General features: G+C 57.9%; 1 long non-coding RNA gene across 1 annotated transcript; it reads left to right on the forward strand.

The window, feature by feature from the left end:
• Positions 1 to 200: 200 nt before the first annotated feature.
• LOC109264817 (uncharacterized) lies at positions 201 to 22,822 on the forward strand. The gene is made up of 5 exons (XR_002078877.2): positions 201 to 1,813; positions 4,311 to 4,426; positions 9,015 to 9,377; positions 21,894 to 22,046; positions 22,160 to 22,822. It is a non-coding gene; the product is annotated as an uncharacterized LOC109264817 (long non-coding RNA).
• Positions 22,823 to 24,791: the final 1,969 nt, after the last annotated feature.

The raw sequence follows: 24,791 nt of genomic DNA on the forward strand, positions 1-24,791 counted from the left end.
ATGCGCGGACTCGCCGCGCTCGGATTTCCCTGGCACATGAGAGTACCTCGGGTGTAATTTTTCTTCCGTTTCTGGAATAGTCGTGTCTTCACGGTGGCCCCTGGCCTGCCTGTCTGCCCGCACGTTTGCTGTTCCTCGTGCCGTCTGGCGCAGACGCCCTTCCGCGGGGCCCGGGGTTGCAGGGAGCCGGGCCTCCTGGGCCCCCAGCGCTGCTCACCTGGGGACGGTGCTTTGCTTGCTGGCTTCCTTTTAATGGTGCAACGGTTGTGGGCGCACAGGACACGGCAAAACCAGCGCACGGCGTGGGGGAGGGGGGCACGGACCCTCCCCCAGGTGCCGTGAACGTTTGCACACAAGTGTGTGGGTGGACATAGTTTTCACTTCTCTGGGATTCGTGCCCAGGCGTGAGGCTGCCGGATCCGACCCTGACTGTAGGTTTGGGTTTTATTAAGCGACCCCAAAACGTGCCCGCGGAAGGGCCGCCACCCCACCTGCGCTTGGGAGAGACCCGTCTCTCTGCCTCTGCCGGGGTCCCAGTCCTTCCTCCAGTCTCTGCCCGGTGAGGGGTGGGCTCGACTTCACGGGGGTCTTAATTTGCATTTCCCTGGTGCCTGAAGATGTTGAACGTCTTTTCACGTGCTAATCGGCCTCCCCCCACCCCCCCAAATGTCTGCTCACATCCCTTGCACATTTTTTAAGTGGACTGTTTGTATTTTTTACTGTTGAGATTGCGGCTCTTCACGCGGGCAGAAGTGAGTCCTCTGTCACCTGGCCTGCACGCGGGGGTTTCAGGAGCAGAAGTTTGTCATTTTCACAAAGTTCAATATTATCGTTTTTTTCTCTTACGGATTGTGCTTTGGGTCACGTTTCAGAGCACTTTCCCTCGCCTGGATCCCCAGGGTTTCTCCTGTGCTGTTTTCTAAGAGTTTTAGAGATGTACATTTTACATCCAAGTCTGTGGTTGGTTTTGAGTTAATTTTGTATGCGGTGGGAGACTCGGTCCCATGTCCCCCCTTCTGCCCGCGGATGTCCACGTACTCAGGTACCTGCATAGAGACGACATTCTCTTCATTCCCCTTCTTCCCAGAATCCCTTCTTTTCTGCTTTATTTCTGAAGGCTACTTTTACTGGGTATAGAATCTGGGACTGGTAATTCTTCTTTGGAAATCATTGTGCCAATTTTTTCTGGCCTCCGGGCTTTCGGATGAGAAATCTGCTGTCATTTAAGTCCCTTTCCCCTCCAGGTAATGCCTCGTCCCATCAGTACAGACTTTATATTTGAATATTAAATATTTATTATTTTAAATATTTATTAAATATTTTAATATATCATATTAATATATTAAATATGTAATATTTGAATATTAAAAAGAAATTTTTATAGGTTGGTAAAGCACACAGTTGCAAAAAGAGCCGTGAGCCTTCTCTATGACTTACACCAGGTTGTCGGTGGTAAAGGGTGGATGTAATCAGCAATATGGTTTATTGTCAGCATGTTGTGGACATAATCTAAGGGCATTTCCTCTCAAACCTGAGACCCTTAAAAAATATCCCTCAATAAAGTCTCACATGAACAGCTGCCCATGTGTGGGCCAGCCATATGATACCAGGCCACTGTCCCTGCCCCCCACACGCCCAGGTCAGGCCCCAGGGTGCATCTTTGGTCTGGCTGCACCCCCTCCCAGGTGGGCTGGCGGGCATGAGTGGCTTGACAGGAAGCCTGTCCCCGCAGGTGGCCCCGGGACAGGCTCCAGGGCTCATGGGATGGGAGGCCAGGGAAGAAGCTCAAGGTTTACACAGCCCAGGAGTCCAGGTAAGGGGTGTGCGTTGAAGGGTGAGAGGCTTCACGGCCCCATGTCCCCAAGCCCAAAGCAGCTCAAGTGACTATGGCACCTGCAGCTGCTCCCACACCCTGGTTTCCAAGGCCCCGTGACCCCTGGGGATTCTATCCCGTCCAAGGAGCGGCATGGACTCTCTCTCAAGAAAGGTCTCCAGGCTTGGGGCAAAGGTCTCTGTGCCGCTGGCCTGGAAGGTGGAGGTGGGGAGGTCCCAACGGCCCCTCCGTCCTGGGGGTCCACTCGCCTGGTCTGGGCTGCAACTCGCCACCAGACACATCCTGCAGACTTTGAGGTCAAGCCTCCAAGTGCCAGGCTGCCTTTCAGAACAGCTCCCACACTATCCAAAGATGCTGGCACCTCCAGAGCACAGAAGAGGTTGGGCGGGGTGGGGCACCCAGTGCACTTAGCACGGAGTCATGACAAACTCTGTTAGGGGCGATTGTTTATAATCGAGGGAAAGTGAAAAATGGAAGGAAGAAAGGGAGGGAAAGCAGAGGAGGAGGGAAGGAGGAGGGAGGGGGAAGGGGGAGGAGGGGGAGGGAAGATGGAGGAAGGGGAGGGAGGAGGGGGGAAGAGGGAAGGAGGGGGGAGGAAGGATGCAGGAGGGGAGAGGGAGGAGGGGAGAGGGGAAGCAGGAGAAGGTGGGGAGGGAGAAGGGGGAGGAGGGGGGAGGGAAGATGGAGGAAGGGGAGGGAGGGGGGGAAGAGGGAAGGAGGGGGGAGGAAGGATGCAGGAGGGGAGAGGGAGGAGGGGAGACAGGGGAAGCAGGAAGAGGTGGGGAGGGAGGAAGGGGGGAGGGAGGAGCGGAAAGGGAGACCTGAGTCAAGAGAAAAGCACCTGCCCTGCAGTCAGGCCTGTCCTAGCTTCGAGAGACCCACCTGTAGAGCAAGATCCCCACCGTTTGGTGTCCCTGGGGCCCCAGGAGTGTCTGACCCAGCATGGTATCTGTGTGGCCCTGAAACCCTCACTGCAGGACAGGACTCGGGGCCTGCTGCTGGCAGCTGTCCCGGGGTGGGAGTCCCATCCCGCAGACACTCCGGGGACTCGGGCCTGCATCAGAGGAGGAGCAGCCTGGGCCTAGTAAGGTGGCCTCGGCCACGTTGGAAGATCAGCCTCAGAGGGCGTGAGGCCCCGCTCTGGGGCGACCGGGAGCCACACACACCCCAGCGGGCCCAGTCTTCCTGCACGAAGGCCTCCCGGTTTGCTCTGGTTTCAAGTCCGTGGTCTGTCACGGCTCAGAGGCCATCCGGACCTGAGCAGCACCCCTGTAATGTGTGTCTTTCCAGGGCAGGGATCCCCGGTGCACAGGGTGCAGGGTGCAAACGTGGTTCCCCTAAGGACATGAGGACAGACCCACCTGGAACATTCCACATCTCCCCTCCCTGGACAGGAGTGGCCCCAGGTGGCCCAGCACTGCGGCCCCTGAGTGGGCACCACCCTGCTCCCGTCTCCAGAGGCTTCCAGTCTCCCTGGGGAGGCCACTGCCTCCTGGCTCTGTGCTGCCCCTCTGGCTGCCCTCCTTGCCCTCTGCCAGCTGACCTGTGCCCTCAGCCCTCCGGCAGCCGGGCAGGGTGCTGTGTGCCTGCTCCCCTCCTGCACCTGCTCCTGTCCCTGTCTGTGCTGAGTGCTCCTCTCCGACACTGTGTGTGGTGCTTTCTCAAGGGCCTGGATCCTCTGGTCATAGGCAGGGTAGGAGCTGACCAGTGGGTCCCCAGTGCAAGTCTGAGCCTTGTCTTGCGGCTGTGGCCTGGATGAGACCTCGGTTTCCCCTCCTGTCAGGACCATACCAGGACTCACACTGGGGTATGTGAGGCCTGATCAGAGCGAGGGTCCTGGACACACAGCGCGTAGGGATGAGACCACATGGAGGCCTCACTCTGAAAAGCATAGCAGGACTCAGTGGTCCTGCTGTGACCCCAGGTTCCTTCCAGCGAAAGCCTCGTGTCCTTAGCAGAAGTCAAAGGCCGGGGTGGGCATAGATACCTGTCATAGGAACGGGGTGACCTTTCCCAGAAACCGTGAGGGCGACCGTGAGGGTTGGCAAGTGGCAGGGTGCTGGGGAGGCTGAAGCAATGTAGCCCCACGGCCAAGATTTGGGGTCCCACCCCGTTCCCGGGTGGGAAGGCAGCAGGGCCTCCCCAGGTCCTACAGAAATGCTGGCCGGGGCCACTTGGGCAGAGAGAAGAGCTGCCACCCATCAAGGCTACCCCGTGGGCTGGTGACGGCTGCTGCTCTCCTGATACTGGGGGTTTCTCATCGAGACTCCCTGGAACGGGTCCCCGCCCCGCCGGCTGCAGGCTCCCCAGAGCCCTGGGGTTAGACAAGTGCCTCTCCCTGGGGCAGGAAGGCCACCTGGGTTTGCCCAGGACTTCAAGGCCATGAAGTGCACCACCACCCCGACACTGGCGCCCCTGCATCTGAAAGAGACACCCGTCTCCCCACCTCCTTGCCCCCGTGATCTTGTTTTTGCAGGGCCTCGGAGGAACCGGCAGCTGCTCGCTAAGAAGGGGCCATCTGTGAGCAGGGGAGAGACGGGCTCGCGGGCAGCTTGACAGCAAGGAAGGACACCGCAGGGAACAGCAAGAAAGGTCAGACCCTGGACCAAACCGCAATGATTTTCTGACCATACGCCGAATAATTTCTGTTCTCTTCCTTGTGAAGTGCTCGCAGATTCTCTTCTTTATTTCTAAACAGGGCCCTGTGTGGTCCTCTTTGAAAGATGTGCTTCTTATCTGTGGCCTTGCGGAGAAGCTCACCTTCAATCTGGGAGTCTCGATCCAGAAGGCTCTAGAGCTGCCTGGTCGCAGGTGGTCGCGGGGCGTGCAGGACTGACATGGCCCACACCCTTCCGGGTCATCTCCAGACAAGTTTCACAGGTGTCTCCCTGCTCCGTGTTTCGGGCACAATAAAGAGCCTGGGTCCCTAGTTACTGTGTTCCCGGAAAGCACATCGTGAGGTTCAAGGCATCCTCGGGAAGCCTGCTTCTCCAGAGATTCGTCATAGCTCCGATGAGACGAGAGTGGCCTGGGTCAGCTGAGAGGGTGCTCTCCAATCCCACTGCTGTTGATTGCCACGCCTCTCAACGCTGGGCCTCGGTTTCCCCGCGTATAAAACAGGCACGTGACTGCCCTGGGAGAACGTTGTTTAGACTGAATGGAATGACCAGCTGCACCCCAGCATTGGCTGGGCTTGTGCCGTATCTTACTTTGGGTTAAAATCAGTCAGATCTGCCTCAGGGGACCCCAGAGCCCTCCCCAGGGGTCCTGCCTGTTTCCAGGGGTTCGCCCCCTGGCTGCCTCCAGGTTTGACTCCCGAGGCATCGGTCCACACCAGGGAACGCCTGGCCAGCCACGTGCAGCTGGCTCAGTCACATCCTCTGTGGCCCCCGAAGCCGCTCTTGACAGAGCAAGGACATTCACACAGTGTGTCACAAAGCATGACCCCGCCCCATGTACCCGTGCTCTGTGTACATGTGCGCGACAGAAAAGTCTCTTCACGGAACAGCCCCCGCTCTGGACTGCGCAGTCTGGCATCTTCTGTGTCGTTACGTTCCAGTCTGTTCTACTCGTTAGGAAGAAAACACTAGTTGTGAGCCACTAGATTGACTTCCTGACCCATCTTATGAGTCGCAGCGCCACCCACCCCCCCCACCCCCAACTCAGGCTTGAAGAGCCTGGTGGAGAAGGCCACAGTGAGGGCTTTGGGTGAACACAGTATTTATTTTTCCGAAATGTGAGCACAGAAACGTTCAGCATTAGATCCAAGTTCCTCTGCTGTGTCTGCACCTGGGGTTCAGGCCGAATCCCTCACTGCCCCCCCATTGCCTCCTTCCTCCAGAGCCAAGAAGACACCGGAAGCCTGTGCCGGCTGGCTTTGGCGTGATCCCGGTGCACACCTCCCCCCACCTCCCCCCAAACACGGGCTTCTCCCTTATGTGGCATCTGAGGCCCCGGAGCCTTCTCTGCCCCGCGGGGATGGGGCAAGGTGGCCGGGTGGTTAGATGTCTGGGCTCTGAGGCCCACCAGCCTCTCCAGCTGACCTTGGTGAGTTTGGAGACTTGCTTTGTCCGGAAAGAAAGTTACCATCTGCCAGCCACCTCCAGGGGCCAGGCCCGCCGGCTTCTCCTGCAGCGTCCGGTCTGCTGCTGCTTTTCTGTGAAAGGGGATCCTCATGGTCCCCCACCTGGAGAGAGGGCAGACAAATGACCAGCGGAGAAGAAATGTCAGCTGCGCTCGCTCACGAGGACTCCTGTTCTTTTCGCAGACCTCTCGCCTGATCCGCGGGGGCGCGCCTGGTTCTAGTCTTGCACACGCTGAAGTGTCGCTAGCCAGCGGGAGTGAGTCACGAGAAATGCCCACGAGCTCCACGTGCAGAGAGAAGGGAGTGAAGGAGGGAAGTCTTTGGTCCTGATGTTGGCCACCTGCCCCCTTGGTGCACCTGTTAGGGCCTGGTCTCTTTGGGGGTTAGAAACCCCCGGGGTTCAAGTTCACCGGGAGCAAAGCTCCCCTAGTCTGCAGCATCAGCCCCTAGTTCTAGAAATCCAGCCTGGGGGAGGGGAGCAGAGGAAAATGCAGTGTCTGAGATGCTCCCTCAGGGTGTCTCTGGGGGGACCAACCTTTCCGGGCTCCGGGTGCTGGCACGGGGAGGGGAAAGAGGAGGGGGAGGATGGCAGATGGGGAGGAGTAGGGGCTTGGAAGGCAAGGCTCAGGCTTTGGTTGGTTGCCCTCCTCTCCCCTCCCTTCCCCACGACACCTGGGAGGACTGATGGCAGCAGAGGTCTCTGATCTAGGGGAGGACTGTGGAGCCCAGATGTCATGAAGTGATGACACTCTGGCCACGGGAACCCGTGTTCATCATTTTGAGTACCTTTGCACCAAAGGAGGGCCCCCAGGATGGCGCCTGCATGCGGTTTTCAACCCTGCTGCCTTCTTGAGCAGCCTGGAGGGTTCCACGCTGACGCAGACCAGGGAGCCCGGCCGGGTTCCAGCTCCCAGGGAGGGACTGCTCACCGGGGCCAAGGCTCATCAGCAGAGTAACAGAACAAAACTGGGGCTTCAGAAAGCATCTTTGGGGCCTAGATACTGGATCCCACTTGGGATCCCACTTGGGATCCCACTTGGAAGATAACTCCTCCCAGTTATCTTCCAAAGCCAGGGCTATTAAGCGCCAAACAACACCCTGACTCCACGTGCACAACCCCAGCCCCCGCCCCCGGCTCAACCCCCCCAACCCCTTAAACTCAGCCCCCATCCCGCGGGCTACCCACCAACCCCCGGGCTCAGACCCCGCCCCCCGGGCTCAAACCCCACCCCTGGGCTCAGCTCCCCCCGCCTCCCAGGTTCAGACCTCGCCCGCAGGCTCAGACCGCCGCCCCCCCCCCAACCCCGGCTCGGCTCCCCCCGCCCCCGGGCTCAGACCCCGCCCTCTGGGCCCAAACCCCACCCCCGGGCTCAGCTCCCCCCGCCCCCCAGGCTCAGGCCCCACCCCCGGGCTCAGCTGCCCCCGCCCCCAGCCCTCTGCCCCCTCCCCCCCACTACGGCTCAGACTCCGCCTAATGGGCTCCGCAGAGACCAGCCCTCAGCTCCTGCAGAGCCCAGGGCTACGCTGACAGAAGACACTAGGGACCTGCCGAATTTGGGGTGTCTCAGGAACATTCCCTCCCCATATTCAGCGTGGACGAGGGCACCGCGCTTGGGGGTCGGTGGGCCGTGCTGTGAGGCAGTCGTGACATTATCAAGAGAGGCGTGGGGCGGGGCACTCGGCGCGGCGGGCTCATTCTCCGCAGGTGCCACCCGCTCCACCCCTGCATCCGCCTTCACGTGGGGGCTGCCATATTGGCACACTTGACGCTTCTCCTGGTCTCAGCCGATTGGCTCAGGGGTGGACACGTGATCCAAGCTGGGCCAATCAGGGTCTTCTTGTGTGGATACTCCCGATACCGGACAGGTGAGGCAGGGCTTTGCCCACCCGCTTTCTGTGCTGGCAAGCGGGCCAGTGTGGCCAACATCTGCCTGCCTCCCCCTGGGGGTCCCCCTGGGACTTCCGCTCCCCCCCTGCGTTTGGCCTGTTGGGGAGCGCAGCAGGAGATGGGGAGGAGGGGGGCCAGGAGTCAGGATACCTACCGTTCCTGCTGGCTCCCCGTCCCTGGCTGTGTCCCCGCTGAGGTCACAGCCCCCAGAGGCTGCCTCCTGTCTTCTGGTCCCTTGTGGTTCCCTTACCTTCTCCCTGCCCGCACGTTAGTAACTGGTCTCTTTGTTAAGCCCTCCTGGAATTACCCTAATGGACTGTGTCATCTGATGTCTGCCAGGATCCTGGTCCCCCCTTGGAATTGTGCGCCAGAGCCCAGAAGGAGAAGTCGGAATTTGGGTGGGGGGCAGAACTGAGAACTTGACCATCGCGTGGCTCCGGGGGCCGGGGTCAAGCAGATGAAGGGGGAAGCCGTCTCCCTTCCCTGATTTACGCCTCCCAGCCCCGTGCTCACAAGCTGTCCAGCAGCCTCAGCATAAATTTGCTTTTCTGCTTAAACTATCGTAGGGTCATTCTGTTACGTGCAGCCAAAAGTCCCAACTGATACACCACCAGGCAACATAAAATCTTGTAACTGCTTCAGACTACTTTTAAAACAGAAACAGAAGAATTTTCATTTCCTTCCAGCCGTTAACTTTCCCACAAACCCAACACCAAAATGTTGATTACAGGTGCTGTTAGAGGAAAGTCGTCTTTAGCAAAACCAGGTAGGGATGACTCGGGCCACTGGAGAAGGGCTGTCCTGTCGCAGAATGCAGGCGTGCCAAGCAATGAGGGACAGAGACCCTGACGGTGGGTGACAAACCGGGAACAGAGCCAACTACCGGCTTGTGTCTGGACGAGATGCTTCTCGGCTGAATCTCTGGGGCCCACCTGCCTCCACCTTCCGGCACCTTCCAACCACTGGAAAGTCTACGTGCATCCTGGGCCCTGCTGACCTCTCAACTGGCCCACCTTGTGTGGTAGGTGGAGAAGCTGAGCGCTGGCTCCAGAGGGAGGGCAGGACCTCCTGCGAGGCAGCTTGGGTCCGAAGGGCCCATATCACAATGTGTGACACCCAACTTGGACAGTGAACAGTTTCATACGAAGTGCGATGCATTTGGTTTTGGGTTTTCTCTTGGCCAAACGTTTTTTTTTTTTTTTTTTCAGGTACACAAAAGACTATCGGGAACGTTGGCTAGCTGGAGTTCCGATTTATGTGAAGATACGACGAACACAGATACTTGTGCACAATCCCGGGGGTCCTGGGCCGTCCCCCGAGAGCTGCGTTTTGACCAGTGTCTCCCTGTGAGGACCGACCGCGAGGGAACAGCTTTCCTCAGTCGCAGCTTGTGTTGGAGGGAGGGTGTCTCCAAAGATATTAGGCGTGTGTATTCATGAGCCACAATCGGTTCAAACATTAAATGGAAACTTCACAAATTCTGTCCCCGCTGATGTGTCCCGGACCAGCTTAGGAATCGGTACAAGCCCTGCCCTGAAGAGACAGGCAGTTGGAGCCAGCAGGGACAGAAGGTAAGGCAACGAGCCGGCAAGTGAGGCCAGGTGTTTAAACACACCTGCACCAGCCGTTCGCGAGTGCCGGGGACAACAGAGGACTGTCCCCCCGGCTTCCCTCCTCCTCTGCTCGCTTTATTTCAGTGCAGCCGTGTGCGATCGTAGCAGACGCTGGATAGTATCTGAAGTAAAACGCACACCCACTTGTCCTCCAGCTGACGGAGGCGACCTGCCGCCTGCCCTCTATCCCCAGCGGTCTCTTGCCCGCCCCCTGTGTAATTCTCAGCCACTTCCAACATCTGTTTCCTGCGGGTTCGCTGACGTTAAAATGCCCGTCCGGGGTTCGTGTCAATTGGCCTATCGGCACGGAAGGCCCTTCGCTCTGCTTATACCGATGGAGCGGGTTCTAGATCACTTTTCTAACAGCGACAGTGGTTATTTAGCTCCCGAATTAGCTCTTGTGGAGATGGCGAGTTACCCGTTTTACTTCGTGGCCTAAGACTATCCGCGTAGCCTTCATCGGCAGCAGCATCATTCCCCGGGTGGGAATCCTCTGCCCACTGTCTCCGGGCCGCCTTCGTGCTCTGCCCACTGCTGGTGGGCGCCTCGGAAAACAGGGCCGGCCCAGGGCAGGCCTTCCCGACCACCCCGGTAGTGCCCACGCTGGCTGGGACACGGGAGTGTCTGACCTCGGGGTGTGGTCAGCAGGCTCCCTTTGGGCTCCACCTTGCTGCCTTTTCAATGTTTCGTCCCAGGGAAATGTGAACTTGATCTCCGGTGCCCACGGCGGGGACTCCCGTGGGAGACCCGGCCCCAGGCCACGCCTGCGTCTCCACCCCTGTTTTTTGGAAATCCGTCTGATGTTTTGAACGAGATGAGCTCGAGGCAGGCCCCAGCCCACGGGCACTGGGCATGATTCGCATAGGTAGGCTCCTGAGCTGCTGTCTGTCTGATCTAGACCCCACTCGGGAGGGCGGGCGCCCAGAGCCTGCCGTCTCCCGCTCCTGCTTGGGGACAGGGTGACCAGCAGGGTGGACCGCAGTGTGGACACAGCTGGGACTCCGACCGCCACCCCAGAGTCCAGTGGAACTGGGACCCTGGGGCTGGGGATCCCCTCACGCAAGGCCGGTGAGAGGCCGGGTCAGACGCTTAGCGGGGTCCCACGGAGCCGGGCTCGGCCGGGCCTCGGGCGGGACGGCTACGCGTGCGTTTTGTTCTTTCTCAGGCTAACCCCTCTCGGAGCCGAAGTCCGGCCACCTGGGCTCGCGCTTCTGAGTCACTTCCTGGCGTCCTTGTCGCCCTGTAGCACTCTCAGCAGGCTCTTCTCATCTCTGCAGGCACGAACGATTTTCCCATTTGTGCTTTGCTGCGTTCGTCGGGCTGACATTTTTGTCGTTTTATTTCTAAGTGTGCAATTCGGTGGTTTTTAGTATACTCACAGATACGTGCAGCCGTCACCGTGGTGAGTTTTAAAACCCCTCGTTCACCCAGGAGGAAACCCCGGCCCTTAGCACTCACGCTCGGTATCCCCCCCGCCCCCACCCCGAGTCACGGCTGATCCACTTTGTGTCTGTGCACTTTTGCCTGTTCTGGACCTTTCCTTCGTGTCTTCTCTCACCGAGCGTGTGTTTAAGGTCCATCCAGGCTGTAGCAGGTGTCAGCACGTCTTCCCTCGTCGTGGCCGAATAACGCCCCGTGGGGGATAAGCTTAGGAACCCCCCGGGCTTACACCAGTGGGTTAACAAGGCACAAAGAAATACGAAGTCAGTGTAATGCGCACACCCGAGTTTGGGTAAACCAGGTTGGCACTGCAAGAATAGGGGGGTGCAAAGACACCCCGAGAGTAGGGAGGGGGTGCTGAGCCCCCCAAAATAGGGAGAGAGACGCCAAGACCTGAGAGATAAATGGCACAAAGGTGCCCAATACACAGGAATAACAAGATGAGATATTCAGGGTGAAAGCACCCCAAATTTAGTACTATAGCAGAAAGCTGCTTTCATAGGAGAATAGGGCCAGGTTCGGTAAATCGGTGAATTGGACTTTGGACGGCTGCGCTTTAGGCAAAGCAGCCCTGAGCGGAGGTGGTTAACAAAAGAAAAGATGTCTTGTCAACCCTGCCCTGGGCCGGCAAAGACAAACAGGCACGGCGCCTCCTGTCCGCTGTTAACAACCATCTACCCATCTGCCCGGCGCCTGGATTTTGTTTTATGTTGACCCAAGCCCCAAACACTGTATGTCTTCGAAATCCCCCTTCCCCCCTCACATCCACAAGTTAACGTTCCTGGTTTCTTTGTCTCTTTGTACACGCCCATCGCGTTTGCAAGCCTTCTGATCTGAATAAAGACGGGGCAAGGACCCTTATTCCGGGCTCTTGTCTTTTTCCCGAACAGTAGCCATCCCTCGTCTGAATCCTGCGTCCGCTCTTTTGCTGGCCAAAAGAGAACTTTGGACTTAGAGTCTACGACACGCCCCTCTGTGTGGCTGTGCCACGTGTGGCTCTCACGGGCATCAGTTGATGGGCGTCGGGGGTCGGTTCCACCTGTTGATCTGAGTGTCCTTGCACAACTGTTCGCGTGGCCGCGTGTTTTCACTTCTGTCGAGTGTCTACCCAGGAGTGGTCGCTGCGCCACGCGGTAGCTCTGATTCACCGAGGGGCTGACGGGCGTCACAGCGGCTGCTCCGGTCGCATTCCCACCTGCAGAGCGCCAGCCTCCCGGCGCTGCCGTCATCACCAACACGCCCTTTCCTTTACAAGCCTTGGTGTTATTGTGAGGTTGCTGGTGGTGCCGCCTCTTTTCCTTTCCGATTTTAGTAGTTTGGAGTCTCCTCTCTTTTCTCCTTGGTCAGGCTGGCTAACGGGTCGTCGCTTTATTGAACTTTCCAAGGAACCGGCTTTGGTTTCGTGGATTCTTCTGTATTTTTTTTTTTTTTTCATTCTCTCTTTCATTAACTTCCATTCTAATTTCTACGAGCTCTTTCCCTCTGCTTCCTTGACATTTATTGTGCTTTCTTTTTCCGGTGTCGTCAGATGGCAAGTCAGAAAGACTTGAGGTAGGTCTCTTCCTTTTTTATGATTTTATTTTATTTTATTTTTAAGTTTATTTTGAGAGAGAGCACAAGCAGGGGAGGGGCAGAGAGAGAGGGAGAGAGAATCCCAAGCAGGCTCAGCACTGTCAGCGCAGAGCCCAGCTCCAGGCTTGAACTGATGAACCGTGAGATCACGACCTGAGCCGAGATCAAGAGTCAGACGCTTAACGGACTGAGCCACCCAGGCGTCCCGAGATAGTGCTTTTTTAACGCAGTCCCTTTAGCGCATGAGTGTCCTTCTAGCAACGCTTAGCCACACCATGCACGTGCGGGCCTGTTGGGTCTCATTTTTGTTTTATCTCGAAGTATTCGGAGGCTTACTTTCTGATTTATCCTTGGACTCCTTAGTTATTTACTATTTAGGGCGTGTCGTCTAACACGTCGCTGCGAGCTTCCCGGTTTGGTTACCATTTCATGTCGGTCACAGAACACAGCGCTGTTTCCGTCCTTTCTCACGATGGAAGTTTATTTGCGGCCAGCACGTGGTCTGTGCCAGAGAACGTTCCGTGTGTGCTCCCAAAAGGTGTCTCCTGTGGTTGGTGGGGCGCCCCGTGGAAGGCTGGCAGGTTTTCTGTGCGTTTGGGTCTATTTCCCGGTGATCGTGTCCTGGCCACATCTGTTGTGGGCCGCGGGGGGTGTTGAAGGCTCCCGCCGTGGTTGTCGAAAGGTCTCTTGCACTCCCATTCCTGCCCCTTTTGCTCCACGGATCCTGGAGATGTGCTGGTGGCTGCTCTGTAATTGGCTCTTCCTCGCGGACGGTCGCACAGCGTCCCGCTGACCCCCAGCAGTATATTTGGCCCAAGTCTATTGTGTTTGCCACCGGGGTGGCCACTCCAGCCTTCCCGCGTCTGCCTCTGAGTGATGCACCTGTTTCTGTCATTTTACTCTTGACGCGTTTGCATCTCGGCTCTGCAGCGTGTCTCGAAAGTGGCCGTGTTCCCAGGTCGGCATCTCACCCCCGTTCACCGAGGGGGTCACAGGAGCTTGGAGGCACCCCTGCGCTGCCACCTGGGTGTCTTGCCTGACTCCGAGTCCCGCACTTTGACAGCTCCTACGTCACCTGCCGGTCTGCCGACGGCTGGGGCGAGTTTGAAGCCCCGGGGCCCTCGTGCACGTTTTCTCATCTGGTTTTCACGCTGCTCGGTGCACTAGGCCTGCTGCCTGCCTTTCCAGAAGCACAAGCTGAGGTTTGTGGACGCAGGATGCTCTGCTTGGGGTTCTACAGCCAGTGGGGAGCGGGGGGCCCGGCTCCAGGCCCCTGCTGCCTGGGCGCCGCCCCTCTGGGCCAGGCCCGCATTGCAGCGACAAGAGGGCTCGGCACCGGGGGTTTTACTCCCAGGTGCACACACTGTGGCGGAGCGCACCCTCCCGGACCCCTGTCCCCGCACAGACATTCAGCCCGGTGGGGAGGATGCCCGTCCACCTGGGACACTGGCTCAGGGCTGGCAGCCAGACACAACCTGCCCCACGGGGAGCCGCTTCGGCCAGTTGTCATGCCCGGGTGGCCTGCACCCCAGAGAGGGCGGGGCCCCGTCCCCAGAGTCCCGGGCCTGTGGGCTGCTGGTCCCAGAGATGCCCTCGGGGGGGATTTGCACGCCACGCTGAGGGCGCGGCAGTCCCCTGCCTGTGTCCTCTGGGTCCTGCATGCGTCACACCTGTGTCGCACATGAAGCCACAGCCTGGGAGAGGAGGGACCTAGCGATCTTCTCATCTGTCCACCTCTGTTTTAGCCAAGAAAACCAGGACTCGGGGCATGGTCTCATGAGGAGGTGCCACGCGGGAGGGGAGCCGAAGTCCGGTCACCGGGCACGCTGGTGGTTCTGGGTGTCAGGGGACAGCAGGTGCTGCTCAGGTCCACGAGCACAGTCAGCGCCTCCACAGGTGGACATCTCCGCTGGCCCTTGTTGCGATCAGCCTCTCTCTGTCCCTCAGCTCTGCCCAGAGCCGTGTGGCCTCGACCCGGCTCCCTGCTAATGCAGGTTGCGGGGTGGGGTGGGGGGGGTGTCTCAGGCTTCCAGAACAGCAGCCTCCCCTCCCCCCACACACACGCTGCCCTGTCCTCCTCCGGTTAGCCCTGAGTTTTGCGGACATCCCGCGGGTGCCAGGGAGTTCTCTGGCCCTGGAGTCCCCTCTCACCTGCTGGGAAACGCCAGGACCTCGGTCCCCGGGGAGCCGCTCTCCAACGATGCACCCGAGGTCCAAAGACTCACAGACGACTTCCTTTCCAGTTACAAAATATCTCACACACACACGACTGAGGACGGTAGTGACCCTCACCTGTGTGCCCACACCCAAATCAGCCAGACTGGCAGCGGAGGGTCTCCAAGATGTGTCCTGGCCTCCTCGGGGTCGTGGGGTGATGGGGGCAGAGCGACCCCAGGAGCGTCCCCTCCCTGCATGTACGGCCTGCAGGGCCAGGCGTCAGGTGGGATGCGGGGCTCCCCGTAGCTGGGCACGGTCACCCTCACGGACCACGGGGAATCGGGGCTGCGTGCTGCCCGCCTCCCGACCCGATGCTTCAGAGAACTGGGAGCTGCCGCCGTCCGCGAGCGTGGCCTTCCCTCTCGTGTCCGCTGGTTTGTTGCTGCCCGCTTGGCCGTTGCGGGAGAACGCTGGCATTGGCTCCCAGAAATTCACTCTGGGCTGGTGGCACTTACCCCCCCCCCCCCGCACCCCGGGGGGCTGGCTTCAGGGAAGTCGGACCTGCCTGGTCGTGATTAATGGACACAGATCTGCCCCGGAGAAGCTAACGTAACAAGAGCCGTAGGCCTCTGCTTCTGCGCTCCTGCCTCGGCCGCGGGCGCACGCGTGTGTTTCTGTTGGCCGCGGCCCAGATACCATCGAGAGGTGGAAAACAATCTGGAAATCTGAACAGTGTTGAACAAGGAAAGAAAATGCTCTATCGACCCAAACAAACAGAGATACGGTCTCTCCGCCCCCGGCCCCCCGACGTGATGCTCCGCTGGGCCTGGGAGGAAAACAATGAGACGCTGAAGGAGAAACACGTGAAAACACGCAGCCCGTGAAGACAGAACAGAGTGCGTCCGTCCCTCGGCCGCAGCCCCGGACAGACCCTGGGACCCCGGGGCAGGCCCCCCCGGGAAGAGGGACCTGGCGAGCGGGGCAGGGCTCTCCCGGGGGTCCGGGCCCGGCCCAGGCGGCCTCTCTGTCTGCTCTGTGGACAGCACGGGCGTCCGGGTGTGACGTGAACGCCTCTCCACGTGTCACCCGCTTCCCTGTCACGGATATGTGAGTGATCTTCCCGCAAGGATGCGCTGCGCCGGGCACAGATGGGCCTGGGACACGGCGGTGGGGGGGCCCGGGGGCTGTCACACGGAGGTGAGAGAGTCGGGGAGCCCGAGGGGCGGCGCCGGGGTCTCCGGGCGGAGCCTGGTCGTGGAGCATGAGGACCAGGTTGTAACTCCACCTGAGGCAGCAGAACTGCTGCCCCCCTGCCCTTGGAGGCCGTGTTCCGGCAGGTTCCACATCCGGTTGCATGGGGGTCACGGGAAAAGCACCGGGGCCGACACTCTTGGTCCTTCTGGAAGGAGGGAGCACAGAGCCAGGTTCCACACGTGCTCTCTTCATGGTGAGGGCGCCGGGGACCCACCGTGGGCAGCGGGGGGACGTGCGCACACAGGCAGTCGCCTCCCCCTCAGAGCCTCGGGCGTGGGCCAGGGGACCCTGACGGTGCCCCCGTGCCAGGGCCGTGAGGCGTGCGCTCTGGGCGGGCTGGGGGGAGGAGGGCTTCCGAGGACGTCCCCCCGCTGCCGTGCAGGGACCGTCCCCCCCTTGCGCTGTCCTGACAAATGGTCGTGTGGCGAAGGTGCCGCGTGAGGTGCTGACGAGGAACGGCTTTTGGAAGGATTGGGGTTTGCGGGTCCAGGGCAAGGCCCGAAAGAGCTCTGCTGTTCCTCCGAGCCCTGCGGCTGCTCCAGGGGCCCACGGCCCCCCGGGGTGACCGAGGCCCAGGGGACAGTGGACGAAGCGATGGGAACTCACGGCCGTTCACCCAGCTCCTGGCTCAGCGTCAGGCGTGTGGCCCCCCCGGGGCCGAAAACCGCACGGCCCGGGGAGGGTGAGGAGCCGGAGGGCCGCCCTCCTCTCTGCAGCCTGCCCCCCACCACCCCCGGCTGTGCCTCGAGGGCTCCGCTCGTTCTCAGGTCCTGGGCAAGACCGCAGCTCAGTTGTGTCCCTTCTATCTTACAGAAAACTTAACCTTTTTACCCAATTATTGAGGACAGGATTCTAAAGGGACCCCGACATTTCCCCGCGTGGGGCACCTGCCTGGGACCCTTTTCCCCGTGCAATGGGGCGTGGGCACATCTGTGGATGCTTCACACGGCCAAGAGGACTTCGTGAGTATAATTCAGGCTGCGGGCCAGTGCACTTGGACGTCAACCAAAGGGAGGTCGTTTGGGTGGGCCCGGCCCAGTCGCTGGAGCCTTTTACGTCTGAGCAGGGAGGTCCGATCAGAGAGCGCGTGTGGTCCTGCCGGCCTGCAGACGGTCGCGTGATGCCGCCGGCCCGAGGGCCACCAAGCAGGGAGGTGCGGGCCGCCTCCACAGGTCAACAGAACGAGACGGTTCTTCCCCAGAACTGCCCGCAGGGGACACAGCCTGGTCACGCGTCGGTTCCGGCTTCGTGAGACCCCGAGCAGAGAACCCGGTCACGCCGTGCTGACTCCTGCCCCACAGAACCGTGGGCCAGTGAAGCAAGCGTTGGCCGAGCTACTAAATTGTGATTCTTTAATACGCAGCAACAGGTAATCATACAAAAAGCAGCACAAACGCATGGTTGCAAAGTTAGCAAAACCAGACGGTAAAAAGAAGGGAATGAAAACCACTGATGGTGAGTCCGCCCAGACGGGCCTCTGGCTAACGTGGTTGAGCAGCCTTTCATGTATTTTCTCTCTCTCTCTTGCACATTTACCAGCTGTATCGGGCTGTGGCTGACCTACACCACGTTTTAATGTTTTTAAATCATGGTACAGTTCGTCAGATGGACGTGTGCTTGCTCCCACGAAGCCTGCCCCTCAATCAGGATATTGAACCTGTCCTACTCCCCGGAGTCCCTCATGCTCCTCTGAGGCCCCTTCCGCCCACGCCCGCCCATCCCCGCCACCCCCAGGTGCGTGATGACACCGTTCTGTCACTGTGCAATGCAGCAGTCCCCCGCCTTAACTGTGGTCTCCGTGACCGGCGCTCGGCCGTGGTCCCGGAGCAGATGATCCTGCATCACAAGCCCTCGTCACTGGCCCACCTCACCGTGTGGGCGTTCCGTCACCTCCCAGCCTCCCAGGAGGAGGGGCGAGTGCAGGGCAAGAAGACATTTCGAGAAGAGAGAGACCACGTTCACGTACCTTTAATTATAGTGCATGGTTATAATTGCCCTATTATTAGTTATTACTAATTTCGTGCTGTGCCTGAGTTTAAAGTACACTTCACCGCAGGTGCATATGTGGAAGAGAAGAGTCTCTGGAGGGTTTGGTGCTGTCCCTGGCTTCGGGCATCTGCTGGGGGACTTGGAGGCATCCCCTGCAGATAAGGGTGGGGGGCGCTTCTGTGCCGTCACGTCCAAGAACCGTGTGTCGGTGGAATCATGCGGTCTGTGCTCCTTGGTTTGGTGTTTTGATCTCCGTGTTTCCTCACGCTGCCTTCAAATTCAGTAAGTTCAAGTTCATCTGCAAGATCGGACCTTCTGTTGATCCCATCCAGCCACTTTCCATATGAGACTCACAGTTCTTGTCTCTGGGCCTCTGATCTGGGTCCTTCCGGCCTCTCTCCACCCTGTTTAAGGTGCGCGTCTCCCCCTCCCTCCTGGAACGCACGGGGTCAAGTTGTGACGAGGGCCGCAGTGTCCTGTCTACCAACACATTCACCTGCGTCACGTCACCCTGTTTCAATCAACTTGTCCTAATGGGTCACACTTCCCTGCTTCGTGGCACGCCTGGTGGCACTTCACTGGATCCGGACGTTGTGTGCTTTACCTCGTCGGGGGCCACGGAGTCTCGTAGTCGCGTGACTACTGCTCTCCTCAGACGCGTGTCCTGCTCAGCGCTCCCCTGTCCTGGGTCTGTCTTATCAAGCTCCCCACACTCCAGCCCCTTGTCCCCGGGCGGTGAGCGGGCACCGGGGGGCGGGGGGCTCAGCTGGGCTTTGTTCCCATCCTGCGGCGTAATGTCCTTCATTTCCTCATGGCCAGCGTCTCCAAGAGAGCCCTTTCCTGTTTTGTCCGGTGTTTTCTTGGTTCAGACCAGAGGGTAACTCCAGTTCCTGTTATTCCATCTCAGCCGGATGTAGAAATATCGGCGTAGATTTTGAAAAAGAAACAATCAAGCCAGACCCGGTGTTTTGAATCCTGGTCACCATGCCTGGAAACGGTCAGTCAGTGGGGTTCGGGCTGTCTCCCTGCAGAAGGCCTGGGGAGGTTGGCTGCGGGAGATCGAGCCCCACCCCGTGCCCTCGGGGTCACTGCTGGGCTCAGGTCCCCGTCGGATGTGCCCATGGGCCCATCTCGTCTGTGGGAACCCCCAAAGTGAGCTCTGGGGAGCCGGGTCCTGAGACGCTGACCGGGGTCAGAGTGGGGCAGGGGGACCCTGGGTGAGGACGGGCTGCCCGTGGAGGAAAACTCACACGCGAGCAGGAGATCCTTGTCGGGACCTGGTTCCCGGGGCCGAGGTGGGGAGGCAGCCGCGTCCACAGGGCCGGCCTCCCGGAGCCGACACGCTCACACCGTGAGTGTTGAAGGAAACCACGACCTGTCGTCACGGTGTTCCCCAAACTTTTTTAACTTAAATTTAGTGAGTTGAACCTATTGGTCTCCTAACTAGAGCGAATCCATCTGTCCGTCCACACCCAAGTTCCTGTTCGGGGCCCTGAGAGCCGGCCGCACCCACACCCCGTCCTCCGGTCCAGGACCCGGGAAGGGACAGGGCGCTCGGAAATTCTCTGCCACGGAAGCTCCGCGTACACATCGCTGTCCCAGGGATGTCAGTCCTGTCCAGCGTCAACCTGAGCGATGGTCCCCCAACCGCAGCAGTGACACCAAACGGGAGGAAATTATCGCAGTTTCTGGATCAATAGAAGAGACGTGTTGAATAGAGTGACAGGAACGTTCGATTTGCTCCGTCTAGAAATCACATGAGATGGGAGCCATTTACTAATAAGATTCACATGTGTGGAACGAACACATAAAACACTACCCTGAAATTATAATCTTACCAGGTCTCTAAAACATGGCGTAAACACTTAGTAATAGCAATAAAACCAAAGGAGGAAAAAAAGTTGAATTTATTTTAGAAGACAAAAATCTGGCTGTGTGTCTGGGTTATTTTAGTGAATTTATTGGCAATAATAAAGATAGTGTAATTACAGTACTTATAAATAGGATAAAATGTAGGAATCTCATGCAAGAGTTATTTAAATACTCCGCAGTTGTAGAACATTATCTAAAAATTATAATCTGAGAGGTTTGAGACATTGATTAATCACTTCATGGCAGTAAAACTAAGAGAAAAACCAGAATTAACTTAGGCAGAGAGGAAAGTGTCTTGCTGTGATTTTGGGTCTTCAGAAGCCTCCTTGGAGGATGGGGACAACTTGGAGGCAAGTCACTTCTGCTTTGAGGCTGCGTGGACAGTGCTTGGTGTAGACACATCTCTGGGCACGTCAATGGGCATATGCATGTCAGGGAGTCCTGGGGTAGGGCCCCAGGCCCCTAGGCAGTTTCTTCCTCCCGTTCTGGAATCTGGGGAAGGACCGACCCTCTGCTGTGAGGCCAGGGTGAGGGAAGGAGGGAGCCCAGGTCGGCGACACCTTGTTCCATGGGCAGGCTGGATCGAAAGAGTTCTGTCTCCCGCTTCTGACTGTGATTTTCTGCTGTGGCGAAGCGTTCCCAGGGCGGTGACTTCCCCGCGTGATCTTTAAGGGCATGGACTGTTCTGGCACTTCCATTAATCCCACACACATTTGGGTGTTTTCTTTATGTTTAACTCGCCGCATCAATGTGTCTCCTTGGAACCCCTTTGGGTCACCGTCCAGAGGGCACCCTGAGACCCGCTCTCTCTCCGTGTTCCCGAGCTTCTTTCTGCTGACGAACTAGGTCACCAGGCCCCCCTGCGTGCCAAAGCTCGGTCAGGAGCTCGGTCGGGGGCTCCCCGTTGTGGAAAATGCCCGTTTTCAAAAAAATCTTTATTGCAGGGGCGTCTGGGTGGCTCGGTCGGTTAAGCGGCCGACTTCGGCTCAGGTCGTGATCTCACGGTTCATGAGTTCTAGCCCCGCGTCGGGCTCTGTGCTGACAGCTCGAGCCTGGAGCCTGCTTTGGATTCTGTGTCTCCCTCTCTCTCTGCCCCTCCCCCCTCTCGTGCTCTGTCTCTCAAAAATAGTGAATAAATATTTTAAAAAGTTATAAAATAGGGGCACCTGGGTGGCTCAGTCGGTTAAGTGTCTGACTTTGGCTCAGGTCATGATCTCACAGTTTGTGGATTCAAGCCTCACACGGGACTCTTTGTGCTGACAGCTCGGAGCCTGGAGCCTGCTTCGGATTCTGTGTCTCCCTCTCTCTCTGTCCCTCCCCAGCTCGAGCTCTGCTTCTGTCTCTCAAAAATAAATAAACATTAAAAAATGTAAAATAAAATAAAATCTCTATTGTGAAGTTCACCCTTTTGAAGTGAGCAATCTGATGGCTTTTAGTCACTTGACTGTGTGGCACAACTGTGGCCATAAACAAGTTGGAGGTTCTGTTCGTCACTAAGATCCCCTCAGGGCTGAAGTTTGGGTGAGTTGACAGCCTGTCCTTCACTTCCTTTCTGATTCCAGAGCCCCTGTCTCCTGCCCCAGGAGATCCTGGCACCCTCCCTGGGGCCACAGGCAGCCCCGTGGCGAAGTTTCGGGAGCGTCCCCAGGAGGGTGTCCTGCACCATGAAGCTGCCGCTGGGACAGGGGCCACTGGCGGGCTGACCCCGAGAGCCCGGAGCGGGAAGGGCGGAGTTTGCCGGAACCTAGTTTGAGAAACACTGACGGGGATACTCGAGTCCAGTGTCCCCAGCTGAACGCCCTCCCGCATCCTGCCTCCCTCGCTCCACCACCCTCACGTGCCACATCCCGCCCGTGTGGCCCTGCCCTCCGCCTCCAGGAGGCGCGTGGTCAACACTTGCTTTGTGCCACATACTCTCAGAGCCCGGACACGAGGCGCAGAGCAAAACGTAACAGGACCCCCCTGTCCTCCCGTAGACGTGACACAGTCCAGTTGTTGGGACTTTGCTTTGGCTCCTGAACAGCTGCCCCTTCTTGGGAAAGGAGGTGGCGGTTTTCAGGGCCGTGGTGTGTGAGACGGCCGCTGCTGAGACTTGGCCCGTTCATGCTGGTTAGCGACCTGCACCGACCCCTGGCCTCTCCTGTGTCACCCGTCACTCGGCCCCCCTGGACACATCTTCATTCTTCACAGGTGTCTCCAGTGGAGGAAACACAGCTGCTGGCAATGTCCCGCCAGCGTCGTGGGGGCTCCGGGTCCGCGGACGTCCGTCTCTGTCTCCCCTGCACCGTGACCAGATCTCAGAGCAGCCTGGCTCAAGTTCAGTCGAGGAGAGTGTCTTTGCCAGTGGGTGTGGGGCGTGAGTGTATGTGTCATGGGAGCAGAGACTCCCCTGGGTTCCTGGCCCCCCAAGAGGAGGGACAGGGCATTTCAAACAGTGTTTATTTTATTTAAAGCAGGAAAGAAACATGACGTTTTATGCAACTCCAGGATCTTGGAACTGCCATATTTATGACGCAAGGAACCAGCAAACAAGGCTGCCTGGGGCTCATTTGGCCTCATATTTGGTAGCACACGAGCTGTTTGGGCACAGAATCCAGGACACCGGGCACCAGCGGGGACATCAAGTCTGTACCCCGGGCCGCTGTGTTGAGGAGGCAAACACTCCCCCCTTTGCCTGAAGGTTGGGCCACCGTCAGACTGGCGGCTGCTGGCCGTCCCCACCCTGGGCGGCTGCTGTCTCAGGCTCGGCCTGGCTCCAGCCGTCCGACAGCCTCTCCCAGCTCGCTGGGGACCCCTGTGCACCTTCCCCCTGACAGCACCGCGCCCTCTCTGTGCTGTGTCACACCCTCACCCGCCAGCTACGCGTCTGGACAGAAGACACACGAAACCGGCGCCGTGGCAGTTGACGTCCTGTTCCACGCGCACCTGTCTTTCTCCTTCCGTATTCTGGGCTCCTTGCCTTTGAGTAGGACCCGGCTGACAACATCCGCACTTACTTACTGACAGACAGGCCCCCTCCGGCCGGAACGTGCCGGCCTCAGGGGATGCATGTCGACGTGCATCCCGGAGCCGCCCGTGGGGTCTGGCGCACAGTAGGCACACGACACAGACTTGCTGGGTGGCTGATGGCTCCGTGATCTCTCAAGATGGTGGGAAGCGCTGTGACCACTTACAGCGTGCTGTAAGTGTGTGAGCGTGCTCCTGTGTTCCAGCATCTCGACTGTGGCAGATGAGCCTCGAGCAATGCAGTTTGAACTGCTTGTGTCCACTTACCCGTGGCTTTTTTACAGTACACACTAAATGCATTTTCTCTCCCCTGTGACTTCCTTAAAAACGTTTTCTTTTCTCTGGCTGACTGTGTTGTGAGAATACAGTATACAAGGCATACAGTGTACAAAATACGGATCAATCAGCTGCTTTTGGCATCAGTAAGGCTTCTGGTCAATGGTAGGCTACTTGTAGTTAAAGTCTGGGGAATTAAAAGTTCTCTGTGGTCAACCGTGAGGGGTAGGCACCCCTCACCCCTGTGTTGTTCAAGGTCAACTGTGCTTTGTCACCGTCATGAGGGAAGACTCTCTGTGCTTCTCTGAAACTCTTATTTAAGTATTGCCCTGCTCTGCTGTCGGCTGGTCCTGTCACGTACGTGCCTCTGTGACCCGGGTCATGGGGGGCGGCGAGGAAAGAATGAGGTGCCTCTTCTCAGAAGGTGTTGGCAACAGAAGGGATGAAATCCGTGTCCCCTAAAGTTGCAACACAGCAGCAGGAGAAGTGTGGGAAGGGGCCGGGACTCTTGAGGGCCACCCCAGAGAGGGGCAGGAGGCAAGGGCAGTGACTGCCCTTGCTGGGAGGCCGCTGCCTGAGGCTCTGACCACCCCCCTGCACAACCATGCCAGCCACTGACAGGAGGGACGAGGCCCAGGGGCCCTTCCAACGCTTTCCTGGTCCTCTTTCATTTGATGTTTAGTGAAACCTTGTTCATTCTTACTTAAAAGTTACCAAGATTTTTTTTTTCTCTTTTCTCACCATCTTTGATGACTTCTCTCCAGATGAAATTCATTTCCAGAAGTGCATTTTTTTTCATTCCCCCCCTCCCCCATTTGTTTTATATCCAAGAAATATTCACTCTTTGGCTAGTGTATAGAGATTATTAAGGCAATGCCATGGCTTCCAGAAGCACATATATTAGCAGGGGGACAACCTCTCTGCATTAACACATGGTAAATCCCACGTAGATTGCCTTCTCCTTCCTGCCCACTGTAACCCCCTGAGGCCCATGTAACCCTTGGGTGCAGATACATTTGGTGAAGGAGTGAATAAGAGCTAGTTAGGGGCACATACCATATGCCAAGTGCTACTCCTTGTGGTGTTTGTACTTCATCGTATTAGATTCTCGCAGCCACCCCAAGGCAGTAACACCATGCAACAGGGACTGCCATGGGAGCACTGACAGGTGACCACGTGGAAGGACATTTCAAGAAGAGGAGCAGAGAGAAGACATTTGAGCAAGAACTTGAAGGGTGTGAAAGCAGGATCTGGGAAGGGATGAAAGTCAACCAGAGTCACCAGCAGGGTTAGATGCCCCATCAAGTGACTGACACGTTCACCATGATATCATTTCCTCCCCTCTGTCCCAGGAGAGCTTCCAGATCATTGATGGGCTGGACCACCCAGAGAAAGGACCTGAGCTCCTGAGAGTATAGGGTAGGACTGAAGCATATATGACTAATTACACTCAAGTTAAGAATGAGAACTGGGGGCGCCTGGGTGGCTCAGTCAGTTAAGCATCCAACTTCTGCTTGGGTCATGATCCCATGGTCAGTGAGTTCTAGCCCCACATCGGGCTCTGCTGACAGCTGGGACCCTGAAGCCTGCTTCTTATTCTGTGTCTCCCTCTCTCCCTGACCCTCCCCTGCTCACATACACACACTCTCTCTCTGTCAAGAATAAATAAACACTAAAACATTTTTAAAAATGAAAAAAAAAAAAAAAAAGAATGACACCTGGATGCTTTTTGGTACCATTTAAGAGAGGAAGTCAACCTTGAGAACTGTTTGAATTTCTAGAACCTATGGGTTTGTCCAAATATGA

This window comes from Panthera pardus, unplaced genomic scaffold (genome assembly GCF_024362965.1).
Source record: "Panthera pardus isolate Hobbes unplaced genomic scaffold, ASM2436296v1 HiC_scaffold_10, whole genome shotgun sequence".
NCBI classification, from domain to species: Eukaryota; Metazoa; Chordata; class Mammalia; order Carnivora; family Felidae; genus Panthera; species Panthera pardus.